General features: G+C 31.7%; 1 protein-coding gene across 5 annotated transcripts in view; it reads left to right on the forward strand.

The window, feature by feature from the left end:
* Positions 1 to 26,869, forward strand: part of LOC146533115 (uncharacterized) — a 112,302-nt gene that overhangs the window by 21,518 nt on the left and 63,915 nt on the right. Inside the window, exon 1 of one of the 5 annotated variants that reach the window (XM_085196809.1) lies at positions 14,032 to 14,472. The exons of the other annotated variants lie outside the window; for them this stretch is intronic. The gene's annotated coding sequence lies outside the window, so the exon portion shown is untranslated. Of the gene's footprint in view, positions 1 to 14,031; positions 14,473 to 26,869 lie in introns of those variants that run through there. 5 annotated transcript variants of the gene reach the window in all.

The raw sequence follows: 26,869 nt of genomic DNA on the forward strand, positions 1-26,869 counted from the left end.
CATGGCTTAAACCTTCTCTCCCTTCTTCTCTTTATTCCATTTCAAACTTTAATCTCATCAGAAATGATCGTATTAATAAAAGAGGCGGTGGTATCTGTATTTACCTTAAAACTGATATTTCTTATAAGATCTTACAACATTCTCCCAATGAATACTCAGCCAATTTAGAATATCTCTTTCTTGAAATTAATTGCCGCCATACTAAAGTCCTTCTTGGTGTTGTTTATAGTCCCTCTATGAATATTAATTATTTCCATACTTTTGAAATAGTTCTTGAAAGCCTTGTCTCTTCTTATGAACACACAATCATTATGGGCGACTTGAACACTTGCCTTCTAAAACAAGACTCCAGAGCTAAAAGGTTACAATCTTTAATGTCTTCTTTCAATCTCTCTATTCTTACCCTCTCTGAAACACATTTTCCTCCAAATTCTGATCCCTCTTTGATTGATGTCATTATGGCCTCCAAGCCGGAGAACGTACGTGTACATGGTCAACTGACAGCCCCCTTCTCGTACCATGACCTCCTGTTTGTAAGTTACACTTTATCACTACCTAAGCGAAGAGGCAAAGTGTTAATGCGTCGTAACTATAAGCATATTGATCACGACTCGTTTGCTTCAGACGCTAGTTTAATGGGTTGGTCTCATTTTTATTCATCTTCTGACATTGACGAAAAAGTTGACATTTTTAACAATAACTTATTATCTTTATTTAACGCTCATGCACCACTTAAACCAGTCCGTTTTAGACGCCCGCCTGCCCCTTGGCTAACTTCGTACGTAAAGATAATAATGAAGAAACGCGACAAAGCCAAGAGAAAGTGCAAGTGGCACCCGAGTCCAGAGAATGTTGCCGTCTATAAAAAGCTGCGAAATCGGTGTAACAGGTTGTGTAGAGATGCAAAACGCCGGTATATAACTTCCTGCATTAATAATTTCTCTCCTTCTCAAACTTGGAGATTCTTTGAGTCACTAGGCGTGGGTAAATCTCGTAACATTTCTTATCAGTCCATTGATTTGAATTCTCTAAATAGTTACTTTTCTGCTTCCCCCGTGCGTATGGCCAAATCCAATAAAACTTTATGTCTTCGAAAACTGGCTCAGGCCACCCAGCCTAACTGTGATCCTTTTGCCTTCCATGAAGTGACAGTAGAAGAAGTTAGAAAGGGTATCGTATCTATTTCCTCTAAAGCTGTTGGAAGTGATAACTTAAGTCGTGACATGTTGCTGCTATTGCTACATCTTGTAACTCCTATTATTACTCACATTCTAAACTTCTCATTCGAGTCAAAATCTTTCCCTACTGCCTGGAAAAGTGCACATGTCCTTCCGTTACCTAAACAATCTAATCCTATTCATTTTTCACACTTTCGTCCTATTTCTATCCTTCCTGTCCTTTCGAAGCTCCTTGAGAAATCAGCTTTTCAACAGCTTTCTAACTATTTATTCCAAAACAATCTTTTAAATACATTCCAGTCCGGCTTCCGTCCATCACACAGTACATGTTCAGCGTTAATTAAAGTTACTGATGATATTCGTTTCGCGATGGATAATAAAAAATTAACTATACTTATTTTACTCGACTTTAGTAACGCGTTTAACTCTGTGGATTTTGATGTGTTACTTGGTATCCTTTCCACACTTAACATCTCTCCTGCTGCCACTGAATGGTTTCGTTCTTATCTTCGGGGTCGCAAGCAAAGAATCTACACCGGAGAGCTTTGCTCTGACTGGGTTGATTTGGTAACTGGTGTACCTCAAGGCGGCGTACTCTCTCCTCTGCTCTTTTCCATTTTTATAAATGAAATTACCAAAATCCTATCTTGTCAATACCATCTCTACGCTGACGATTTACAGCTATATAGACACGCCACTCTTGAAGACTTAAACACTGCAATTTTGAACATTAACACTGATCTCGCTCATATTAGCGAGTGGGCGACTTTGTTTGGCCTTCTTATTAACCCCTCCAAATCTCAAGCTCTAATAATTGGTAGTAGGCAACTACGTGCTAGAGTAGATTTTAACACCTTACCTTGCATTAAATTAAACGAGACAATAGTACCGTTGTCTGATTCAGCAAGAAATTTGGGTCTCATAATTGATAGCCAGTTGTCGTGGTCTGCGAACATTAATGTAATCAGTAAACGTATACATTATTCTTTGCACTCTCTTAAACGCCTTCAAAATTTCTTACCCATTCGCACTAAAATCATTCTTGCTCAATCTCTTCTTCTACCACTGCTAGATTACGCTGATGTTTGTTATCCTGATGCTAATGAAGAGGCTCTCGACAAACTTGACCGACTTCAGAATATGTGTATTCGCTTTATCTTCGGATTACGCAAATTTGACCACGTGTCTGATTTCCGTCGACAACTGAATTGGCTTCCTGTGCGTTTACGTCGTAACCTGCACATTCTCACTTTGCTTTTTAACATTTTAAAGTCATCCTCTCCTCCTTACTTAAGGGAGCGTTTTCAACTGACACTTCCAAGTGAAAGACCTGTACGCTCATGTGTAACTCAAAGAAAGCTTGAGTACCCTATATGTAATACCTTTTTCTATGAAAAATCCTTCACAGTTCAAGCAGTGCACTTATGGAACTCACTACCTAACTCTATACTGTCGGGCAATCCATCTCTAAATACTTTTAAAATCAAACTAAAACAACATTTTCTTCATCTTAATTAGAATCTTTAGTAGTCGCTTTGTCTTTTTCTTTATTAATTTTCTTTTTCTGTTTCAACTCTTTTATGTCATTGTATATATTTATATGTTTGTATGTGTGTATGTTTGTAAAAGTATATTTATGTAGGTATAGGAATATTGATTAATATTATGTATATTTGTATGTAGGTTTATTATTATTATTATTAACATAACATTAAAATACCGCACCCGAATTATTTCTTATAACATCTCCTACATTCAAGGGTTTCTGGTAGAGATCTCTATTAGAGATAAGTTATCCTTTGTACACTTTTTTACCTGTTGTTATAAGTTTTCTGTACATTCTATCACGTGTGGTACATAAATAAATGAAAAAAAAAAAAAAAAAAAAAAAAAATTAAAATTATACCCCTTTATTAAACAATCCGGTAGCACAGTATTTTACGCATGTTATAAAACCTAGTTATAAATATAGCAATCAAATATGAATATTATAACGAATACGCACTTTCCGCATTATTAGTTATAACTAAAGGATATACAAGGCGTTTTCTTTTAATAACCATCTCTAGTACACAAATAGGTAAAAAGATTATACGTTAGGTACAGTCAGCAGTGTTCTACGATATTTTTATTGTCATTTTCTTTCTCTGTCTTTTTCTGTCGAGGAGTATATGCACGGACGTGTCATTTAGCATTTAGCATGTTCGTAAGAACGACAGATTATAGGTTCGATTTCCATTCTAGGTATCGAAATACTTTTTTTTCTATTATATTCAGCTATTTTCTATTAAAATAAGTTTAATTTAAAATCATTTATATTATTCTTTTTCCATTTCCTATTGTACATATTTGTATACATCGTGAAATCAATAAATATTATGATGATGATGAGGTTAGCTTTTAATAAAAAATCTTCTATAAGTATTTAATTAAAATTGATCATTATTCAATAAAGTTATTTTATATACGAATAGAGAGGATCCATTGTTAAGTTACTTTCTTCTCCATCTTTCACACAGAATTGAGACATGCATGTTGAATGGCGTAACTCAACTCCGCGCATCATCTTTGCGGAAATAAAAAAAAAACTTTAATTGTGAATGAATTATTCATAAACCAAATATTACCAACAATAAATTACTTAAAGACAACTTAAGTTTTCTTAAAATTTAAGTTTAGCTTTGGAAAGGTTTTAATGATATTAGAATAATAAATCTCCCCTTACTTAGTTGCTATTTCACACAGAGAATATTTTACGCTGAGTAATTACCAATAAAGGAAGTTAGTTGTTTATAAGACGAAGGCGAAACAATTAGGTAACTTGTTAGCTATTCACTGAGATGCTTTTGCTAACTAATGTTACAATGTTTTAACATGAAGTGGTTAAAATATGAGATCTATGGATTTTCGCAGTTTTTACTAAATTTAAAATCAAATTTTTCAACTCTATCATTCCAGTTAAAGAATTAATTTAAAATGGTTTAAAATTTAAAATGGTTTTCTTGTTTAGTTAGAAACGTACGAAAGTACAATGGTGCCTATGCATAAATGAAAAAAATGAAGCGATCTTTACGGCATGTAAAGATCGCTTCATTCTTTCTTCTTTTGTAATTCCAAAACAATAAACGAAACGGGTCAGAAAAGTCTGGAGTCCTCAGCCGTTAGAATGTTTCTAACGGTGCTTTAACTATTCAGTGGTGGAACTTAATGCCGCGTTTTTCTTTTTATCGGAATGAGGAAATAACAATAATTCATTCTCCCGAGTGCGAATCGTACACACGTTCTGCTGCTTCTCGTCTTTTTTCAAGAGGTTGTATATTCATTATTTTAATGATACAAAAGTCCTATCTAATCTATATCTTTCCAACTTTTATCAGTAAATTTCAAATTATTTAATTTAATTTACTATTTTCATATAAAAGAAATTTCTCTAGTTATCTAATGCGTGCGTAATAAACACTAGTAAGCACACTATCTCTAACCAGATATATAATAGCAACAAGTTTTAGCATCTATAGTGAAACCAATATAAAATTAAACAACCGTTTCTTTACTTAGTACCTAATTGTAAAATATAGAAATTTTCTTTGCTGTCCGTAAATCTATGCGTACGGTTGCGCGGGCGCCTCTCAGCCAGTCTGATTTACTGGTGTCTTAATGAAACCTGTTATGTAAGCGGAATTATTTATTATTTCGTAGCAACGAGCCATTGGAAATTGCTAGCTACTGTATTAGATAATAATTAACTTTGTATTGCAATCACGACACCCTATGTTTTATAATAACCACCTCGCTTCGGTATTGTGAGAATCTTGCGAGTTGTAACTTATCATGTTTTATATTGTATAGACTATAATGCTATTTATACTTACCCAAAAAACTTTACCACTGTTATACTTTTACGGGGTAGGTAAATAAAGTTAGAGTTCTGTCACTATTTTCAGTGTCCAAACTAGAAGTTAGAAACGTTGCGTTCTGAAACTTTATTTAATTGGGGCTGGGGCGCCCCAGTGTCAGTTCGAATCATTTGATCACCTACAACGTAGAGCTGATGAAATCGTTGGGAGCCCAACAACCCGAATTGTCAATGTTCTGGGGAACTGGTTGACCTGGTACCTACCGCCAAATTTGTCTTAATAACCTCAAATACCATCCCCATCACAAAGATTTATAGCACTCTACTACAGCGGAGATCTCTTACCATCATTTGACCCGTACGCTCGTTTACCTTGTCTTTCCATGAAAAAAAAACTTAGATTAATGAATGAGTAATTATTTTGTTTACAGTTACTCCTCTTCTTCCTCCTTTTTCAAGTTTTTCTTAGAGAATCTGTCGGAGAACACTTTAAATTCTTAAATTACAGATACTATGTTGAATCATTAACATATCGCACATGATAATTTTTTTGCTAGAAATTTATGACCGGAGATTTTCCCGATAAGGTATAGATCAATTTCAAGTCGATACAAAAACAACTTCCTTTGAGCTCTTTTTAGATATCCTTTAAAATAACGCGTTTTGTAAGCAATAGTTTTGTTTATGTGTAACAAAAATACTATTAAATATTAAATATTTCATTTTCTCGAGCGGTGATCGAACCCACAACCAGTTGCGTTTACAGTCACATACTTGTGCCTCTGCGTCTAGTCGACTAGCCTCAAGCTAAAAAACTTGATAAGGCATTAAACTTTGAATCTATTACCATTAAATGAACTACCTCGACTAAGCCTCGACAATATGTTTTGTATTAACAACATCTATCTATCTATCAATTTTATGAAGAATTCTCGACATTCCAATATCTAAAACCCATCTTTAGAATAACTAAACAGAATTTAATGAACATTATAACAGTTATTTTAAAGAAAGATCTAACTAACTATGATAAGTATAGTTAATTGTGTTATTTAAGAGGTAAGGTGTCCGTGTGTAAATATTTTGTCGGCTTCGTACTTTATAGCTTGCATTAGACGTCGTTTGAGTTAAAACTATAATTAATTTTGTTTGAAAAAAATTTCGTTGAAATGTACGGCGCGCGAGTTTCTGGTTGCTTGAAAACTTTTGTGTGTTTACTCGTTTGTATGTATATTGGGCTGCTATTACGTAATAGGAAAAAATACTTAGGGTTTCTCAAATACTACGAAAATTTCTTACATTTTTTGTTATCCTCATTTGTTTAAAATAATGGCATCCGTTTAAATTCAATATTAATTTTAAATTTAGAAATGTATTTCATCCACAGTTTTATCAAAACTCAAATATTTACATACAAAATCGTCGCATCGATTGTTTTCAGGTTTTCATTTTAAGTTTATATCCGATGACTCCAATTTCTTTTACTTTTTAGAAGACAATATGCTTCTGCATATGAAATGAAAAATGGCGATAAGTGAGAAACGGAGTCATTTAACACTAGATTTTCTTCGCTTACCCTGTTATGAATATAACGATCTTGAAATTATAATACAAAAGAAAAACTAAGTTGTATCATCACCATAAAATCGGTGGTCATTTACAAAATTGTATCTATTTAATTTTATTCTCTTCTAAAATGTAAATTAAACAAAGATATTATCGAATATTTCTTCACGTTAGCATTTAAGAACAAAAGGAGTAAAGAAGGCCTTATTAAAGACGTCATTTATTAATGGAATAATTTTTCAAAGCTTATCGTGCGACATCGCAAGGCAGATGCTCGAAACATTAATATTTAAACGCCATCAATTTTGTCTATGGTATTTAAGAATTTTCAATCCCATGTTCTTGAACACCTTGGATGCATTTTTGTTGTGCAAGTTTGTTAATTCATATAGATATATGTACCTATTAATATATAAAAGTATTCTAATAACTTTTTTTTTTAAATCTAATTTTGTTATCTACGCGGTTTTCCATGATTGGTGTAAGTAGGTTAGCGGCACACGCACTATAAACGCGATATTAATGGATTTAAATCCACTTATAGGAATAATCATATTTACTTATATTATTTTTATTTCTTCGCAATAACACACAATGCTTTAAACATACTAAAAATGTGAGTAAATTTGAACCCACTTACTTATTGCAGAAGAAAGACACTATAAAAACAAAACCTCAACTATAGTCGACATTATATTTTACATATTAATTATTTTCTTGTATAATCAATCAAAACTTATGTAAAACCAATGAGCTTCGCTTCCAAAGGAATCTGCATTGATTCCCTATTAACATGCGCGAGCGCATAACGAAGCTCCAGCTCCAGTTGGTACAAGGAAGAAGATAACAAAAGCGTATCTCGAATTGGCCTGACCGCAAAAACTGCCGGCCACCAGCGCTCTAAACAAGTTGAGAAGACCTAGCGCAAAGTATTCCCACATGGAACTAAGTTTCAATGTTATGTTCCATAGATATCGACATAGCCGCTTAGAAAATTCACATTTAAAATTGTTTATTAATAATGATTGTTATATTAATCTATCGTGACGCAGTGGGGAAGTAATTAACTGTAACACGCGATGGTTGTTGTCTAAGGGAAAAAAATATTATTATTACTTTCTGCTGTATCGTCGTCGTCGTCGTCATAATTTTTTTTTTAGGTAACTCTCTATCACGTAAAGCAGAGCACACAGAAGCAATCTAGTATGGAGACACTCAATTGTCCCATCGTTTTCAAGGTATTTCATATTGTGTAGCGTATCTTAACGCCACACTTTCCGCCACCAGAGCTAAGAAAGAAAATTATTAAATTTCATTTCAAATTCCCACATTTCATTTCACACGCTCGTACCGTATATAATGTTGTGTCGAACCCTATGGAAACGTACAGGATCGTGTCCCCTCAGCCGTATCGGACATCGTAAGATCGATCGATGTATGTAGATCTTGTTATTTACATACTCCACGACTATTATTTCGCGAATTTAGTGAACGGCCATGCCTCGGTATGCGGGTTAATTAAGACATAGCTGGCTTAAATATTGGTAACAATGTTATATTGTTAGAACTATGAACATGTTAGTAGTAAAAATTATTATTTATTGTAAAAATAAGTATCATCTATTATTATCATTTTTTAAATATCAACATTTGATTGACTTTACCTAATTACATCTACACGTTTGCTCTACCTTTTACAAAACAAATTTCTCTTTACAGAATTCAGGAGCCGAACTGAAATCCTTGTATACATTCAAATGATCTAAGTCGGAGTTAAATACACCATCAGTGGCAATTGTTAAAGAATATTTATTCTAGAAGTATTAAGACAGTATTTTTAGAAATTCCCACGACAACGGGAAAAACGGGACTTTCCATTTTACCTCATAAACCCGTCACCCCCCGGGCGACGACTACTTCAATATATAAATATAGTAAATCAATACCTTTCATGCTAGTATTCCATAAAGTTATTATTAACGAGTGGCAAATAGGAAATTGTACGTAATATACTAATGCCATTATAATAATTAAAGTGAGATTTAAGACTTATTTTACATAAGCCCTTACTTCTAGAGGAAATGTTATCTGTCCGCTATCACATTATCACACTAGCTAACTTTCCCGTACAGTGCACCAAAAATACAATCAATTATATTCCTTAGGTATATAAAAATAAAGACTTCTATATTATTTCGTTGCTAACTGTACCTAACATATGATTGAAACGAAATTTCTTATCGGATTTTCAACTTTATGCCATAGATAATAAAGGTTACACAAATAGTCAACTTGCACATATGAACCAGTGATAGAATCATAAATATGAAACAAGTTTCTGTAATTGTTCAGGAAGGGTTCGTTTAATATATATTGAAATGTACAGTACTTTCCAGTTAGCGTTAAGTAACTAACATGCCTGAGTGCAATTGGCAGGGGATATATTTATGGAATCTTAGAAGGATTATGATGTTTATACCACGTAAAACAATGATTTCACTAATAAATAAACATACAAATATTTTGTTTTATAAAAACGTATCATAAGCAATTTTAAAATCCATTTTTTTCATATTTTTGCTTATTTAGTGGTGGAAATTATTACCTCGCATTGTCTACTAAAGCGTTAATATAAAAATATATAAATTAAATATTCCAGTGGCAGAGTGTCTGACGGTAAAAAGTATAAGTTCGATTTCTGTATGAGGGAATAAACAATTTTCATTTTTCATTAGTTTCAATCGGAAGATGGAGAACGAAGTCTTTTCAGAGTTTTGACAACTGCTTTATGCAATTTACTGTATAAAGCCGTAAGAAAACGTATATCTAAGTTCCATCCAATAAAATAGCACCACACCTCAACAATGACTAACCCTAGCCCTATTATGCACACAAAACACACAAAGACCAAACGCTAAAATAACATTAAAACAACCTGATAAATCCACGCGATTGACAATCCGTAGGGAACAGCGCTTAACGACGTAAAGTTGTATGGCACAATTGCGAACACTAATTTAAGTCGGTACCTTATAAAGGGTGTGCTAAGAATCCGCGGTTGATAGGCGTTTGTATGAGTGCGACTTAAGAGTATCTTTGACGAACGCGTTAACCAAATAAGGTGGTTGCTCTGAAAAATTTACTCCTCAACCGTCTTAATTGGGCACCCAGCTGGTTTACATGTTACATACGGTTTTTAAAATGTTGTTTACTGTTTTTAATATTTGGTCATCGTCAGGGCAGTGTATGGCTGTAAGGGTTATAGTTGTGAGGTCGATTCCCAGTTGCGGTAAAGATTGTTATATAAAATACTCCGAAAGAACAGAGTGAGATAAAAAGACAGAACAGAATACATATATTTTGTTCTGTCTTTATACTAACAATTTAGATATAATATGAGTATACAGATGAACTTTGAAGCTTTTTTTCTATGTGAAAATAAATTAAAATCAGATGGAAATGAGGAATTAAATGATTCTAAGATAACATTTTTTATCATAACGAAAACTTAATGTCTATATTTCTTCACCATTTTGGAACATTATGTACTTATGAATGGCGGAACTTAACGCTGCACCTAGTCTTAGAAATGTAAATTAACCTTACAAATATCAAAAAGCGTGTTAACCAAACTTAAGCATAAAATTTGAACACCGTATGTTTACAAGGGAGGCTGTCACTGATTTGTAGTCGCGATGTTTCTCTCAACAGGTGTGGCACTGATTGGGGGCTTTGCTTATTTGTTATACGTATTGGAATTAATGATTCATTGTCTTACATATATACATTGTATGTACATATGTGTTTGTGTATAGAACCTAGGATAAAATGTGTAAAGAATTATTGGTCAAAAGTAAAATGAAAGTAATTGGATCTTATTTCGTAATTTTATTTAGCAAGGTTACCACGGGGAAGTACGGAATGTATAGTTAAGTACTCTGTTTTTTAATGTATTTTTAAGTATTTTCATTACTGGCGGCAGTATTCATAGACTCAGTACTTTGTATAACCTTACAATTAATGTAAGAACATCTATATTGTAAACTGGCTTTTAAGTGAACCTGTCCCCGCGATCAATATTCGTGATAAATGCAATCCAATACAAAAATATGTTTTCATTTACAACCAGTATGTAGTTTCTGAGATAAGCTCATTTATCCAAACAAACTCCCTCAGCTTTATAATATTAATATAGAATTATAGATAGTATAAACTAATTTAGATGGTATTTAGAAAAAAAATAGATTTATCCCACAGTTATTGAGTGCCTTTTTATATTATTGCTAACTTTTATAAATATGAATATTGGTTAATTAACTTCCTTTTGAAAATATTGTCTGCACACCCATCACTTTTCAGCGGGAGTGAGATGAGCTTAACCATCCAGCATGATGACAAGGTTACTTCTAAAATGTAAAGTCAAAATTACTAACAAAATTGTATAAATTCCAAACATCTCTTTGTAGAGATTTTTTATTTGTATTTGAATAAAATAAATATATACTTATTATATATATATACTTATTATAACCTTATATAACAAAATACATAAAACCAACGTTATAAAACTTTAATGCCACAAACATAAAACATAAATAGAAAATTCATATATTAATTTACATATTCCTACAAAGAAGTATTAATATCTAGAGAGAGAACTGGATTTAGACAGGCGTAATCCCGGATAATAATGACGGCAGATAACCGTTCAATATCCTGTGCTTTAATTGCGGTACTTAACTCTGTGAGGACTAAAGTTATTTGCCATATATGTAAGTGTAATTATAATTTAATTGACGTTTTTGTAAATAGACGTTAATTGTGATATATTTAGTTAGTTGCTAGGAGTGTTTATTTTTTATGTATGTAGTTATGTAGATAAAGTAGTAAAGGCTATTTTTATTTTTTACTATTTTAAATAAACATAGCAAAATATTAAAATTAAGTGTCTATCATAGGGCCTAGAATTTCCACCTTTGGAGTTGAGTCTGACTGCAAGTACGTTAAGTTATGGGTTCGATTCATGTGCTGGGTTTGGAAAGGAATATTTAAATTATTTTCATTTTCCAAAAAAAAAAAAAATGCGCCGTTCCGTTCCACCACATAGCACGCGCATTTCATAAAAAAAGCTTATGTATAACTCTCTAAATTGTGTAAATATATTATTATATTAATATTTCCGTAAATCGTACCTAAATGTAAAATTTCTCAATCGAGAGTCGAGAGGCCACTCAATGAAAGTCAAAACAAAAAAACTCCCTACAATGAAATGTATTAACGACCGTAAAATCGAATAACACTGCACATAAAATCTTACAAATTATATTTAATTTGTATTTTATCATAATTTATGTGCAATTGTGGACTTATCACTATAAGTGATTTCTTACCAGGACTCATTAAGATATAACAGGGTAATATAAGAAAAGTTAAATAATTGGAAAAAGATTTTTCTACAGCTTCACGCCGCACATTGCAGGGTAGGCAGGGTAGGCCAAGTGTTAAGTCACTCCGTTTAAATTTAACAAAAAATAACAAATTTCCTCGAGTGGGAATCGAACCCAATACCTTCACGCTTACAGTCACATATACCACTGCACCAAAACAACCTCTATCTATCTAAATATCTATAACAAACTAAAAATATAATAAACACTATGTAATTATACGAAGATTTCCATGATGAATTTGAACCCCGTCCCCGTGTAACATCGTTTCCGCCCGGTATCCGCGCTAATCTCCTATCTAATAGAACAATCACGGCTCTAAATAGACGAGCGTTGATGCGAACGAATTGGCGAGAAGTATCACACCTACTTACTACTGTAGTGTGGAGGTTTTGATACTTTTACAATTGAATCCTATAAAAGTATGTAAACACAGATTTTTTATTATAAACAACAATATTTAAGATTTATTTGAATGTTTTTGCTCAACTAAATACTTATTCTATTTTCTAAAATTTGTTTTAATTTCAGTGTTTTGGAGCTACATATGTTCACTATATCTACACTTCTATATGCAGAAGATGTGTGTGTGTTTTTGCTATAGATATTCGGTAACCTTTTTTCTATAAACTTTATTTCCGAGATAATGTAATATTCCATCAATTCTGTAAATATTTCTATTTTAATAATTGAGTGAAGACCATTCTTTGTTTATACAAGCTATTAAATTCCAACATTGGGTTCACGTGGCATTGAATGGATAACCATCACATTTATAACTATATCATAGTATTATACTTTATCTTAAAAGATAGATACAAAAACAATAACAAACAATAAAATTACAAATTATTATAAAGTCCTTTCACACTAATAATAATCAGCTGTTATAATTTTTGCCTGTTGCAAAACGTAAAATGCATCTAAAGCTTAAAGTAAAATTAACTAATCATCGTCTGTCTTCACAAAATGCATCGTTGCATTTGCCCCACAATTTGCTCTCAGATATTCCGACATGATTTATATCTGAATGTTCCGGGGAGAGCCAATATCCTCGCTCGAGTCAAAGAAGCGTCGTCGTGATGGATGAGCTGACCGAGTATTTTCAATAACGTAAAATTAATTTCTACATAGAAAGTAAGTATTATGTTGCCTGTTTAAGAGTCTTTATCGATACTATATGGTAGTTTAGTAGGTAATAATTTAATAGTGTTTGGTTATAATATTTACTTTTTACATTCTAAAAGAAAATACATATAGTGATAAAAAATGGGACTTATATTGGTTTCTATTTCGTGTTATTAATATAATAACACAACAATACCACTCATACCGCTACTAAGTCCATATGAAAAAAAATCTAGTTATATTACATTGTACAATTTTTCTAAAAACACATGACATTAATAAAATAAAACGAATATCAAAGACAAGTATCAAATAATTCCATCGCGATAGCAGCGCGTGCGGAAACAATGGGGGATCAATTGGCCGGTAATTTGCTCCCATTGTCTATGTCCCCTCCTGATACCCAGTTCCTCTAATCATAGTATCGTTTATAATGAACAACTCGTGGCCTAATTCGATATATTATTTTATTTCTGATATATAATATTTCCTATGTTTTGTTATTTTCTATATTGTGCGGAGTTGAACTCCGCATGGCAGGCGGCATGGCATATTCTCATATATGCAGGCCAAAACGTTACTTCCCTTCGACTCCTTTAAAGATATTGAATGCTTGCAATTTCAAATTCTACGTAACCATGTCAATACTTACCTTAATATTTCTTGTTTCTTGTTCTGGAATCTTATTCCTTGTTCAAAATATCCTAATTTCAATAGAGAAGATATCTTTGAAACAAACTTACCACACCAGAGGGTAAGATATAGTCAGTTCATTCTGCAAGCATCCAGAGCAGTATGGCGGGCAGTTAATAAATTGTTGGCGGTAGTTAGATATAATAGTTATGTCAACTGACAGACGGGTACAACCTCAGTTTATCCGTGACGGGACTACTATAAAGTGTTCGTAACGTCGGGTTCCCAAAAATGTATATTACTAAATTACGCGTCTAATCCGGTTAAGTATAATATTCTGAAATAATAGTTATAAATACATTGAAATCAATACAATTCTTAAGCAAAACTGCATACATTCATATTTTAAATATAACTTGACAATGACAAAATTATACACACATCGCCTTTTAGCGGTAACAAAAACCACACAACATATTGGAAGACAAAAGTGCTATACAAGGAATAAGTCAGTTACTAATGGAGGTGCCGACGGATCGCGGGGACAGATCTCGGCGCAATTAAACTTAACATTCCTCAGGCCACCGGAGGCAATCAAAATAATCGTCTCGATTTAACACTCTCCTACCTGAAGAGTGAAGATACGTGATAAAGGCTGGTAAAGGTTTGTGCTGATTTTTTTCTGTTTTTGAGTTCTTTTTTTTAGCTTCACATGGTATCCCGCAATAAGATAGGGAAAAGAATACAGAATTTCAGGGTAGCTAGAGGGAACTTAGGGACGTAGAGTTAAGACACTCCGTTTTAGTGCTGAGTTATTGTATATTTGTTTTGTTATATAGAAATGATGTTTTCGTAAATAAAGTAGGCAGTGACCAGTATCGCCAAAACCTACACGCTCACACTTAAAATGCTTTTTAATTGACAATATTCAATATTTATCTGAAATTAAAAAATAAAAAACAAAATGTTGATATTTTTAGTGAGATTCTGTTATATAACAACCATTTCCTTACTTTAAGTCCATCGAGGCGCAGTAGTCTGTTTCTGACTGTATTTACTATAGTTCAGGGTTCGAAGATTAATATTTATATAAATTGTTTTATTTATCCAGCTCTGTTAAGATATTGCACGACATTGAGCACTACCAACCAACACGTAGTGTATAATTTGGACTGAGTAGAATACGTAGTGTCTTGTTTATCTCTAGTATTCTTAATAAATTATTCCCTGAAAATTTGAACCCACATTCACCACGAAAAAAACCACCTGCATCACAAAATAATCAACACATAATAATATTAACATATTAGATTATTTCTCAGAAACACTAATGTGTTCCGATCTTATATTTATTCTTATTCAGAAGTTATTTTGCGAGTCATTATCAAACGTTCGCGTTGTGCGTGTGACCTTTGCGGGTGGAGGTAGCCGAAATGCAAATGGAAATGCAAGACGATGCAAGCTGTTACGTAATCTTATTATTCCTTTTTTATTTATTTGGAACATTCCTGGCTTTTTGTCTCTGGATTTAGATACAGAATGTCATGATTTAAAGTACTTTAATTACGTGGAGGCCAGTCGTGACTCTGGGGCACAAAGTGTTAATGCGGCAGGTTGTAGGTTCGATACCCACCGGAGGAAATGAAATATTTTATTATAACTATTTCCATTTTCTTCACTCTGGTATCTAAGCGGCGTTGAGCTCCGCTACTCAAGATCATTCATCCGCCACTCAACACGCAATGCCTCCGGAATTCCGTAAAAAATAAACTATATTACTGTAAAATTTCATCTAAAACCGTTCAGTAGTTTTTGCGTGAAAGTGTCAACATATATTGTCACAAATTTTCACATTTAAAATATTAGTAGGATGACTTTTTACTTTCTCTTGTCTTAATTCACATAGGTATTATGTCTTATTTTTATCAATTTCCCAAATCACTCAACCCTCCACATAAAAAAAAAATATCTAACAAACACTATTATCAACTAGAGCATTACAACCAAAGTTTTCAAAACTTTTACCTCCCTACCTACAAAACAAAATAAAACAGAAAAAAAAGAGAGAGAAGACCTTCTCAAAGTTTATTACAGTACACATCCTTAATTTATTACATTATGCATATTTTATTTACCGGTTGGTGTCGTGCCTTGATTGGCTTCGTGAGAGATATTGTTCTTTTAAACGCACCGCACTGATTGAACGCTTTAAAAGCATTCTGCATTGTCTTGAGACCAGCGATGAGAAAGACCTTTATTTTTAAGTGAACGAAATAAGGATAAGAATGTAATTAAATTCGTTAATTAGTGTGTGTTTAAGTTTTTTATGGGTATTTTAGGGTTTTGGAGTGTTTCTTTTGTGTGAACACACACAGAGTGTGTTTGTAAACGTGACAGATTGTGGGTTCGATTTCTACGGAAAGTGGGGAATAGAGTGCCTTAGCACTTCGCCTACCCTGCTATGCGGGAAAAGGCGTGAAGATTTTACACCGTAATTCTCTTCTAATTCCTTTCTCTATTGTAAGAAAAATATTTTAAAAAGTAAAGAGGTTTAAATGCATATATAATATGTACAAGTATATACAAACAAGTAGTCTACTCGTCTAAGCGACCTTCGAAAACTTCTCGATAAAAAAAAACAACCTTAATAATTTTATTATTTCTGGAAATCATCAACTTACTATCCTTATGACAACTATAGTGAGTGGAAAAACCAAGTAAATTCTAGGACAAAGCAAAAACTTGTCTTTTTAACCAATTAAGATTAATTGCATTAAAAGGTTTGGGTCACGAATTTATAGTTTGGAGACTAAATTTCGATACTCCTTTATTTAATCTATTTCTATTAAGTAAACGTGGCCCGAAATTTTGTTTTTGAACTATAGAATCTGTTTTTTCCGATTTCGGACGTAATTTCGGATAATTTTCTTCTAGTGCTCTCCTATACTTTCCTAGGAATATATAAATTTCAGCGTTCTACGCCGCTTCCTTTCGGTAGCGCGTTGTCTGTCAGTCACTTAGTGATGACATCTTTTTTTAAATGTACAGGTGATAAGTTGTACAGAGGCCAACTGTGGTGCGAGGATACAAGCGTGTGATTGTAAAACCGACAGGTTGTGGGGTTTGGTTCCCACTCGGACTCCAGAATTTGGCGGAAAATGGGAATTGGAGTGTCCTCACACTGGGCTCCCTCTGCCTATTCTGCATTATAATATCTACATAGTGTTATGTTGATTTTTTTATAAGAGAAATTACTTACTGAAAGTTATTTTCATATACATATTTTTATTATACTAACGGCGTTTTTTATTGAATTTCTTAAAAACATTTAATAAATATGTGTGTCATACGTCTCAACAGGTAATAATCATGCCACAATATTTTCTCACGTCACTAAAATAACATACGAGTACTTAGAGAAATTCTATAAAATGATCAAATAATAATTTATCAATGTTCTTAGAATTATAAAACAAAAAATATCTGGAAACATTAATGAAGTAAAGTAGTATAATATACGTAATTACATTATACATTCGTATATATATATTGTATATGTATTAAATGTAATAAAATTCTAAAAAGTGACAAAATATTCACAACGTTCTGTATAATACTGTATAATAGCATATTAAATTTATAGAATTGCTTCTAGAACTGTGTTTTACTTTATAAAACCAAAAATATAAAAAAAAAATCTAAATTTCTTCTTCTTCTAACTTAGTTCTAATAAGTAAAATCGTGGAGAATCAAATACATAAACGGGTATGTACTCGTAAAGAGAACATTGGAAGCATATTAATTTTCTCTTGCACATCAAAGATCATATAGATACTCGTACATTCTTTATCGCCAATACAAAAATTATAACTAGAATATTTACCATAATCAGAATCATAATTCTGAGTCTTCCCTAACTAATTATAACTAAGTCTACCCTACATTTAAAATATAATCTCACACTTCCATATAAAAACATAACATAAAAGTCCATTCGTCCTTGCGATATAATACAAATTGTAAGTAGAATATCCAGCATAATAGCCAGTTTTGTAACAGACTTGGATTCTAGGTCTTCCCTAATGAATGCTCGGTCTAACCCACCGTTAAAGTAAAATGTCGCGTATTGCCAAACGCGACAGTACAACGACCTGCATACCGACAACCTGATCTATGTGATGACAGAGTGGTTGTTAGCTGGTTTGCGCGTGGTCTGAGAGGTGGGTGGAGCGATTTTAAGTACTTTTTTTTTTTTTTTTTAATGGGATTCAAGTGGTGAAGCTAGATGAATTAGTGATATTTCTATTTTGTCTCTGATCTCGTCTATTGGTAAATAGATTAATATTTTGTAAGTTATAAATGCATATGTCATAAATTTTAAAATAATGTTGTCTTACCTGCTATTTGCGGGATACAGCGTGAACTTGAAAACTGTTAATTTGTAATTTTTTTTTTTTTAATTTTTAGTAGCATTTTTAATTATTCAGGACACAGGTTCTTTCTAACGTTACAAATGACGATTAGAGTCTAAATGTTATTAATACAATTTTATTGCTTAGCATAGTATTTGTAAAATTTACATAGCCAAAATAGCTCATTCATTCATTCATTCTAAATTTAAGGTAAAAATATTACACACAATATTATACAGATGCTAGGGAGTCTTGTTTTATATATATGAGTGTTAGTGTTCGTATAATGTTTTTTTATATTATAGTATTTAAGGTATGAATAAATTTTAGTTAAATAATTTGCACTAATCTCTTGTGTATAATATTTTTTTTAATAAAATAATAATAAATATATAAATATAATAAAATCAATAAAAAAATTATACGTGATTTTCAGTACCTATCATTATTTAACAAAATCGTTAAAATATATACTACTGAGTACACTGATTTCTTACTTCTTAGACCACAAATTATGTAACTGCTATGGTCCATTCATTTTCAAGATAGAATAAAAAGGCTCGAGCTTATTTTTCGCTTCATTTGCAAACTTGTAGTATTAGTCATTTCAAAAGTATATAACATGAAATATTTCTTACATTGTATTTATTTACATCAAGAATTCTATAGTATTATGCAATTACTTTATTGTTGACATAAACCTATAAAGAACAGCTCGGTTGTATGTAATAAATAACAAAATTGAATAAAAATATTATATCTATTATATATTAAACTAGCGACCCCCTTGCGGCTTCGCCCGCTTTTACTACTGGATTATTCATATAATGTATGTTTGCAAAGCACTTAAGATAATGTGAAAATTAATTAAACTCTAATGCAACCCGCATTTTCGTAGTTTCAATAAGGATTTTCCAATTGTTTTACACAGCAAGGATTTTTTAGTAGGTACCGTAATTTTAAATCTGTGCTACTAATCTTTTCAAGTACTTATGAAAATATTTTTAAATGACTATTTTTAGATAGTTAAATGACTATTTTTAAACGGAAGAAATTATAAACAAAAGCCTACCTACTAACAACTACTACAAAAAATATGAAACCAAATATATCGCGCTGAAACATTCAACTCCAATTATCCAATACGTGCAAACGCATCTGAATCTTCGTTGCTATGCCTCTATAGCGGGCGGGTTTTTTTTTCGAGCTTGTGGTTAATGCTGAAGAGAGTATTCTGTCCCTGATGAAAAGCAAGCACTACGTGGCTGCCTGTGAGGAAAATTAAATAGAATGCATTGGCCGGGAATCGAACCCGGGCCACCCGCGTGGCAGGCGAGCATTCTACCACTGAACCACCGATGACTGCTCATGACGCGCTTGTGTATAAATAAGCAAAACGTGGCGGGGCGCGTTTCGCAGCAATGATTTTTTGATATTGTAACAATTTCTAAAGTACTAATTAAAATGAAAAAACAGTAAAAGACATTTTTGATCTATATTAAATGGCCAAAGTAACTAATATATTTATTTATATGCTGAGAGTAAGGGATAAGTAAAACTTGAGTCGGCACAGCTGATGTGTCAACGGCGTGATGTGTCAACAATTAAATGCGTTTTTCTCTAATACTATTCGCAATTTCGAAATAATGTAAAAGCAAATTTTATCTTCGTTTTACGTAGAAAATTAATAAAGTATTTTAAAGGATAAGGATTAATACCATTATGGAAAAATATCCCTCACAATAAAAAATATCTTGAAATTACTATTTTTAGACAGAAATGTGATCACTACACGTTATCCTTAAAAGATAAAAATATGCTCTCGCGGACTTTTTTGTAGATATTATTAAGGGGAACAATACTCCAATACATTTTTTTCATGTAGTACTTACCATTAAAGCAGCGCATGCGCGAAAGTGTCTCAACGGGTAGGACTTTAGACACATTTATCGTATTTATGTTAATTTACATAAGAATGTATAAATAATAAACTATATATAAACCTTCCCTGAAAAATACTCGACCTAATGGTGAAAACTGCATAAAAATCCGTTGGGTGGTTTAGAAGAAGAAGAGTTAGAAAGTTCAGACAGACACGAAAAGCGACTTTGTTTTATAAGATATAGGATATATATGTATATTTACAATGAAATTAATATTATTTTCATTGTAAATATATATTATATAAGTGGTAATTAGTAACGAATTGTGGTGAATGAAAGTGCCTAGTATGCTAGTGTTAAGAAACGTAGTGTTTATGTTCACGTAGTGTTATTTTCATTTCTACGCTCTGGTGTCAAGGCAAAGCGCAGCAGTGTGTCCCGCCCCTCAACACCCAATATTTTCAGAAATCGACGGAGTGTCTTAGCACTATTTTCCCTCTGCATATTCTTCTACAGGCAGAACAGCGTGAGGCTGAAAAAAACACCATACATGCAAATGACTCACAAACTCAAATTTCCATCCAATTCAACGCAATTAGCAGACTACCAACCGACAGCACATACAAATACAAATACAAAATTATAATATAACATTAGCTATAATAAATCACTTGGATTCACTTTCCTAAATTGATATTGTAATCTCGCGTTTAGTTCTTGTTGTATTGTGTATTGAATAAATGAAGCTGTGACGTGCCTTCGTTAAATTGCTATCTCTACCTTTTGTTTTGAATACGCGGAGTGGCTTGTTATTCTGTCTTTTTTTTGTTTTTTTTTTGTTTGTGACATATTTTTTAATTTGATTGTATTTAAAGATTTCGTCACGGTGGGGTCGAAGAACATGTTTAATTTGTACTATATATTAGATGCAAGTTAAATGTTTAAAATGAGCTATAAAAAATACTAAATTTAGAATTTCGAATTTAGATTCTTAATAACTGAAAAATATAGAACGTAAAGATCAGTCACTTCAATCTCTTTTTTCTATTTCCACAAAAAAAAATAGATAAGCAATATATATATAGCAACATTAATAGGATTGATATTTTAAATACGAGTCTCAATTCTCTTTCAAATTGAATATCAATATCTAATCTGCTGTTTTGTTCTTGTTGTTCTTCGAATAAATGAAGACGTTCTGATGCGGCTTCGTTAAATTGCTATCTCCCCTTGTTGAAAAGATATGAAGTAGACGTTTTTTATATTTATTTGTAATAATCTATTTTGAAAGGAAAATTCTACTTTTAAATATATTTATTTGACAGATAAATTAATTGAAATCGTCATATTATAACGACTCACATTGTCTAAATTGATTGTAAAATATAAAGATTATAAATGTAAATATAATCAATTGAAAAATTGGGATTACAATTCAAGTAGTAGTATTCAGAAGTCTTATAGTTTTATAGTGTTTGTATATAATATCATTAATAGAATGTTTACATATAGATTTTACGCAATGTAATTATAATATACATTTTACAAAGAATATTCTATAATTGATACAAAAAATATATCAAAATAAAAGAAACTATTCGACTCCACAGTTTTTAGTGCCGCTTATTGATTAATAGATAAAAGATATAAAAAAAAATGAATACCATCACTCATCATACAACCGACTGTGTCCCGCCATGTGATATGTTCATTCTGACAATAAATATTGGAAGCCAATTAAGACCAAATGGAATAAATAAATGAACTTTTGAAATTTACTATATTCATCAATATTGTGAACTTGACTACTGTTTTGCGGAATGTTGTTATTTTTTCGTTTTTTTTTTTTGTTTGGTTTTTATATCTTGCTCAGGTTTTTAAATGGATATTTTTTATGCATATTTTATTTATTTTTTAAGAAAAATATTAATTGCTAAACGAAAAAAATAGTAAAAAAGGCATAATAATTATTTTTTATTTTACCTAGGAATAACCTAGTGTAATTTTCCTTTTCTTATCCTCCAAATATTTTATCTATTATGCTGTTATTCATCATTTTTGCTAAGGAAGAAAAACAAAAGCATTTTAAATTAAACTTAATGCCTAAAAATAACATTATTTTACATTTTTTTATTTATATTCTTTCACACTTACACAAACCTTACACACATAAAAGGCTCTACAGTTTTTATACTCCACTTATCGCAAACCTCGATACAAAATGGAGTATCACGATGTACAGAAGCTGACTTATGTCCCATCGCCGTCCTCGTGATGTGTTCATCGGAACAATAAATATTCGAAACCAATTACAAGCTATAACATGTTAGAATGTAGTCTGTAAGGTAGTTTTTGTATGCAAATCATACAAAAGTCACTTCAGTCTTATTCCTGTATGGCAAGGTGGCCAGAGAGAAGCTAGTGTTAAGGTTAAGCTCCACGTCCCATCAGAATTTCTATGAGTAGCGGAACTCAACGCCGTGCTTTGTCTTTCTATAGCAAGAACAAAATCTTTCTAAAAATTATTTATTTTTCATTGTAGAAAAAAAAATTTAGGTACTCCATGAATTAATTGTGCGAGCATCGGCCCATCCCGTTGCAAGGAGATAGAAAACTTTCGATCCAAGTATAGGCTTAAAAAGTTCCTACTCTTACGGGAACGGGAAAAAATAAGCTTTTCCAGTTTACGTCTTAAAAACCACTTAAACAAAGTTGTGAGTAACAACTAGTGTGATATATTGTAACACAGTTTAAATATACAAAAAAATATGTATTTTCGATACACTTCCAAGAAATCGTTTAGTTTGTTATTCGCGGAAAGTACGAGTATGCGCTACTGCACTTCGAAATTGACATTTTTAATTATTGATATCACGGACAGACCCCTTTTTTTCTCATAAAGTCATATTTCATACATTAATTGGCGGCTCTTTTATACGTAAAATTGAGCGATAAATCAATAAATTGGTTTGTTTAATTAATTATTTACGTATAATGGCTATACTATTTAAAATTATTGGGAGAAATTTTGTTTGAGATTATGAAAAATAGCCGTTACCGTGCAAAGTGGAGTAGGTTGAGCAGGAAGGCAGACCCTGGCAATAGCCGGGATTAATGCCAGGAGGAAGAGGAGGAAGAGTAGAGGAAGTTTTGTTATTTAAAATGTTAAAACTTAATATTGTGCGTATAAATAATATCTATACAAATTAGATAAGAATTTTAATTTTATCTTCTTATTATATGATGTTTCTTTTTTCTATTATTTGATAAGTTAAGGGTGTAAAAACCCCTTTTAATAGTTCACAAAAAAAATACATTGTGGCTTAGAAATTTGTATAATACTTTCTGTTTCTTTAAAGCAAACACAATCTGAGAATCTCATCTGCATATAACATGCGAGTAGATTGAATTGTTCTGCAAATCGATTAACTTCTTCATCTTGCACCGTTTCTGTACCGATACATTATTTTAATGGTTTTGCATTTTTTGTAATATCAGTTTTTTATTTTTATATCAAATATGAAAGATTAAGAATTAAAAATGATTATTTTATCGATATTTTAATTAAATATTTGGTGAAGGATCAACAATAAATAATAGCGATCAAAAACACAGCAAACTATACTATAAAATTGTTAGAAAATGGAAAAACATTAATCCTCATAGGCTTTTACAATATTAATAGTAGGATTGTCAATATTGTTTTTTTTTAATATATTCACATATTTCTTCTACTCGAAATTTCAACGAAAATGGAGATCGGAGTGTTATAGCACTAGGCTCACTTTTCGTACCCTGTTTTACGTTTTATCTCTTTCCGTTCTCCGCTTTCCGAGTTTGAGACATCGCGTGTGTTGCGTGGCGGTATTCATTACTACACTTTCTTTCGATTAAAGAACCCACAATCATTATAATTATAAACACTTCAAAACTACGCCTCGATGTGGTTTCTTAATTTAAAGATTATTCTAAAAATAAATACTATAAAATAAAATATATATAATTTAAATTAAACATGTAATTTTTAGGTATAATTATAACTTTACTTTAATTTAAACTGAATGCTGTTAAATTGGTCACTTATGTCAATTTACTTTATTTACTTTCTTATTTTCTTATTGCATATAATACGTCTTTCGATTATGAAACATTGACGTTATTATAGCTTAGTGTGTTTTTACCTAATTATTATACCATTTTTTGTTTAACACTATATCCATCAACATTGCAGAGTAGACAGAGGGCACCTGGAGACCTAGTGTTTCTTATTTTCCTCCGAATTCTGGTGGCATTGCATGTTGCAGAGCTACAAGCGTCCAATTGTAAGCGCGACAGGTATAATGGGATATCAATACAATGGGATAAAACGAGAAAATGAAAACTACTCATTTCCTCGAGTTGGAATCGAACTCACAACCAACTTTACCGTCAAATAATGCCGCTGGGCCATGACAACCTTTATATTAAAATCATTATAAAAATACTAAAACAATACAAAATACAATCCATACATACATATATTAATTACAAATATCCAACTAAAGAAGATGTTATAGTAATCAATAACCATTTTAATATAACGTTGATCTGGTACCATTCGTGTCGTGCCAGAACGCTCACGTCCACCTATTAGAATAAAACAAATAGGCTTTTACTGACTTCTTGACAAATTGATTGTTTCTCGTTGCTCGGGTCACTTGGGGCCAATTGGCCATCGTTGGTGCCAAGTTGGGAGTAAGGATAGATTGGATTGGATTTTTGTATTTGTGATTGTTTAATTTTTTTTTTTGTTAATTTAAATTAGGTGCTTATTGTTATTAACTAGCGCAGTTAATTTATCTAGCATATTCTTAAATTGTGAGTTAATAATGGAGTGTCCTAACACTAGATTTTATTTTTCTACTCTGCGAGAAATATGTTTTAAAGTGAAAATAATGGATGACGTCAGCTAATTGTGGTGACAAATTATTAATTCTCTATAAATAATAGCTGTGCTGTAGTAATTGGAAGGGTTCTGATAATATTTGATAAATGTATGACTTTTTTTTAGTATAGAGATCTCTAAAATATTATTAACCATAATTTCCACCACTCCTGCCTCCCATCACCAACCACTCAGCCAACACGGCCAACACGACAAACAAATTATAAAATGTTAATAGAATCGTACCTTTGACTCTGAGCCACAATACATCATTGTCAAGCTGATCCGGTTCTACATAAAGCGAAACGGACACTAACACGACTTTCTCTTATAAAGGTTATTTTGTACCGTTGCATCATCTTTTCCTCTGGTGTTTTAACTAACATGTTATATACATACATATATATATATGTGTATATTACTTAACTTTAATTTCGAAGTCGCTTTAAACTTGTAAATAACTGTAAGTCACGACTTTATTTTGCTCGTGGTTTGTAAAAAATAACATAATTGAACGGATTCAGGTCGCGCTGTCACTTGTCATACGTCACTCTTGAGTAAAATTTTGTGAACGGCCCATTATGGGTCCAATTAGATACATTTTGTATGTTTAAATTTAAATTGAATATATTTTTATATTAAATTAGTTCCAATCTAAAAAGATTTTGCATGAATATTATAGGTAATTAAATATTTCTTTATAAGTTATTTAATGTTAAAATTTATAATATATTTGAATTCTACAATAACGACTTATTGACTCTTAGGTTATAAAATATCGTTTAATTTATTAAAAAAATACGTAAATAAAATTTGATTTTGAATAATAAAAATAAATTTACGTAACTAATAAAAATTATATTTTATAATATATTATTAAAAAAAACATTAAATAAATATTATATAAAATATTCATTTTCATCTATTATAGTATAACATTGTAACAGTGTGCGTCGCTATCATTTTTTCTATTAGAGCTATTTAATCGTCCAGTTCCCACATTGAGACGTAACACGTGAACGTAAACGTTAAACTCACGACCTTTATCTGAACTGTCGGATAAACTGTAATAAGCATCAATTCTTTACTTATAAATTATAATTAACCCTAGCCGATGCTGTTGAGAAATAATTTGAAAGTAACTGAACGTTGGTGGTGGGTTCGATTCTCTCTTGGGCAGAATTGGTTTTCACCGTTACACACGTAATGTGGAAAGATTAGAACAAAATACCTTACAAATATTTAAAATGACAGAGATATTTAAAATTAAAAGGAATATGAAAGTAATTTTTGTATTGGAAAGAATATGTTTTTATACAGCATTGTAATAAAAACGCGGTGTTGATTTACTCCACTTAGGACGGAAAGTCGTTGCTTAAGCAAAACGGGTACCACTTTTAGGTAATTATCTTTGTCTATAAAATACATGTATCTAAATTAAACTTTTCCATTACAGATGTCAAACAGACAATGCACTAATGAAATTACTGAAATTAATAACAATTTGGCTTGGCTGGAAGAATAGGATTTCACATAATGTCTAAATGAATGAAAAACAAACTGTTTTTTTAATTTAACGCTTTAAAACCACCCAAACAAAGTTGCGGGCGACAACTAATATGGTTTTATATATTTAAATTTGAAGAATTCAACAAGCGTCAAGCAAATCAACTATTAAGGTGATAAAGAAATCGATTCTGTAGATTCTTTAAAAGCTCGTATACATATATATTGCGTGATAAGTTTCACGCAGCTATAATAAATGTTTAATTTATACTACAATTCACGCGTAATGGCAACTATTTTTATTAAATTCTTATTTGAAATCATTTAAATGCTTCA

Source organism: Heliconius melpomene, chromosome 13, assembly GCF_056956725.1.
Source record: "Heliconius melpomene rosina isolate 202511_hmr_F chromosome 13, ASM5695672v1, whole genome shotgun sequence".
In the NCBI taxonomy this organism is placed as follows: Eukaryota; Metazoa; Arthropoda; class Insecta; order Lepidoptera; family Nymphalidae; genus Heliconius; species Heliconius melpomene.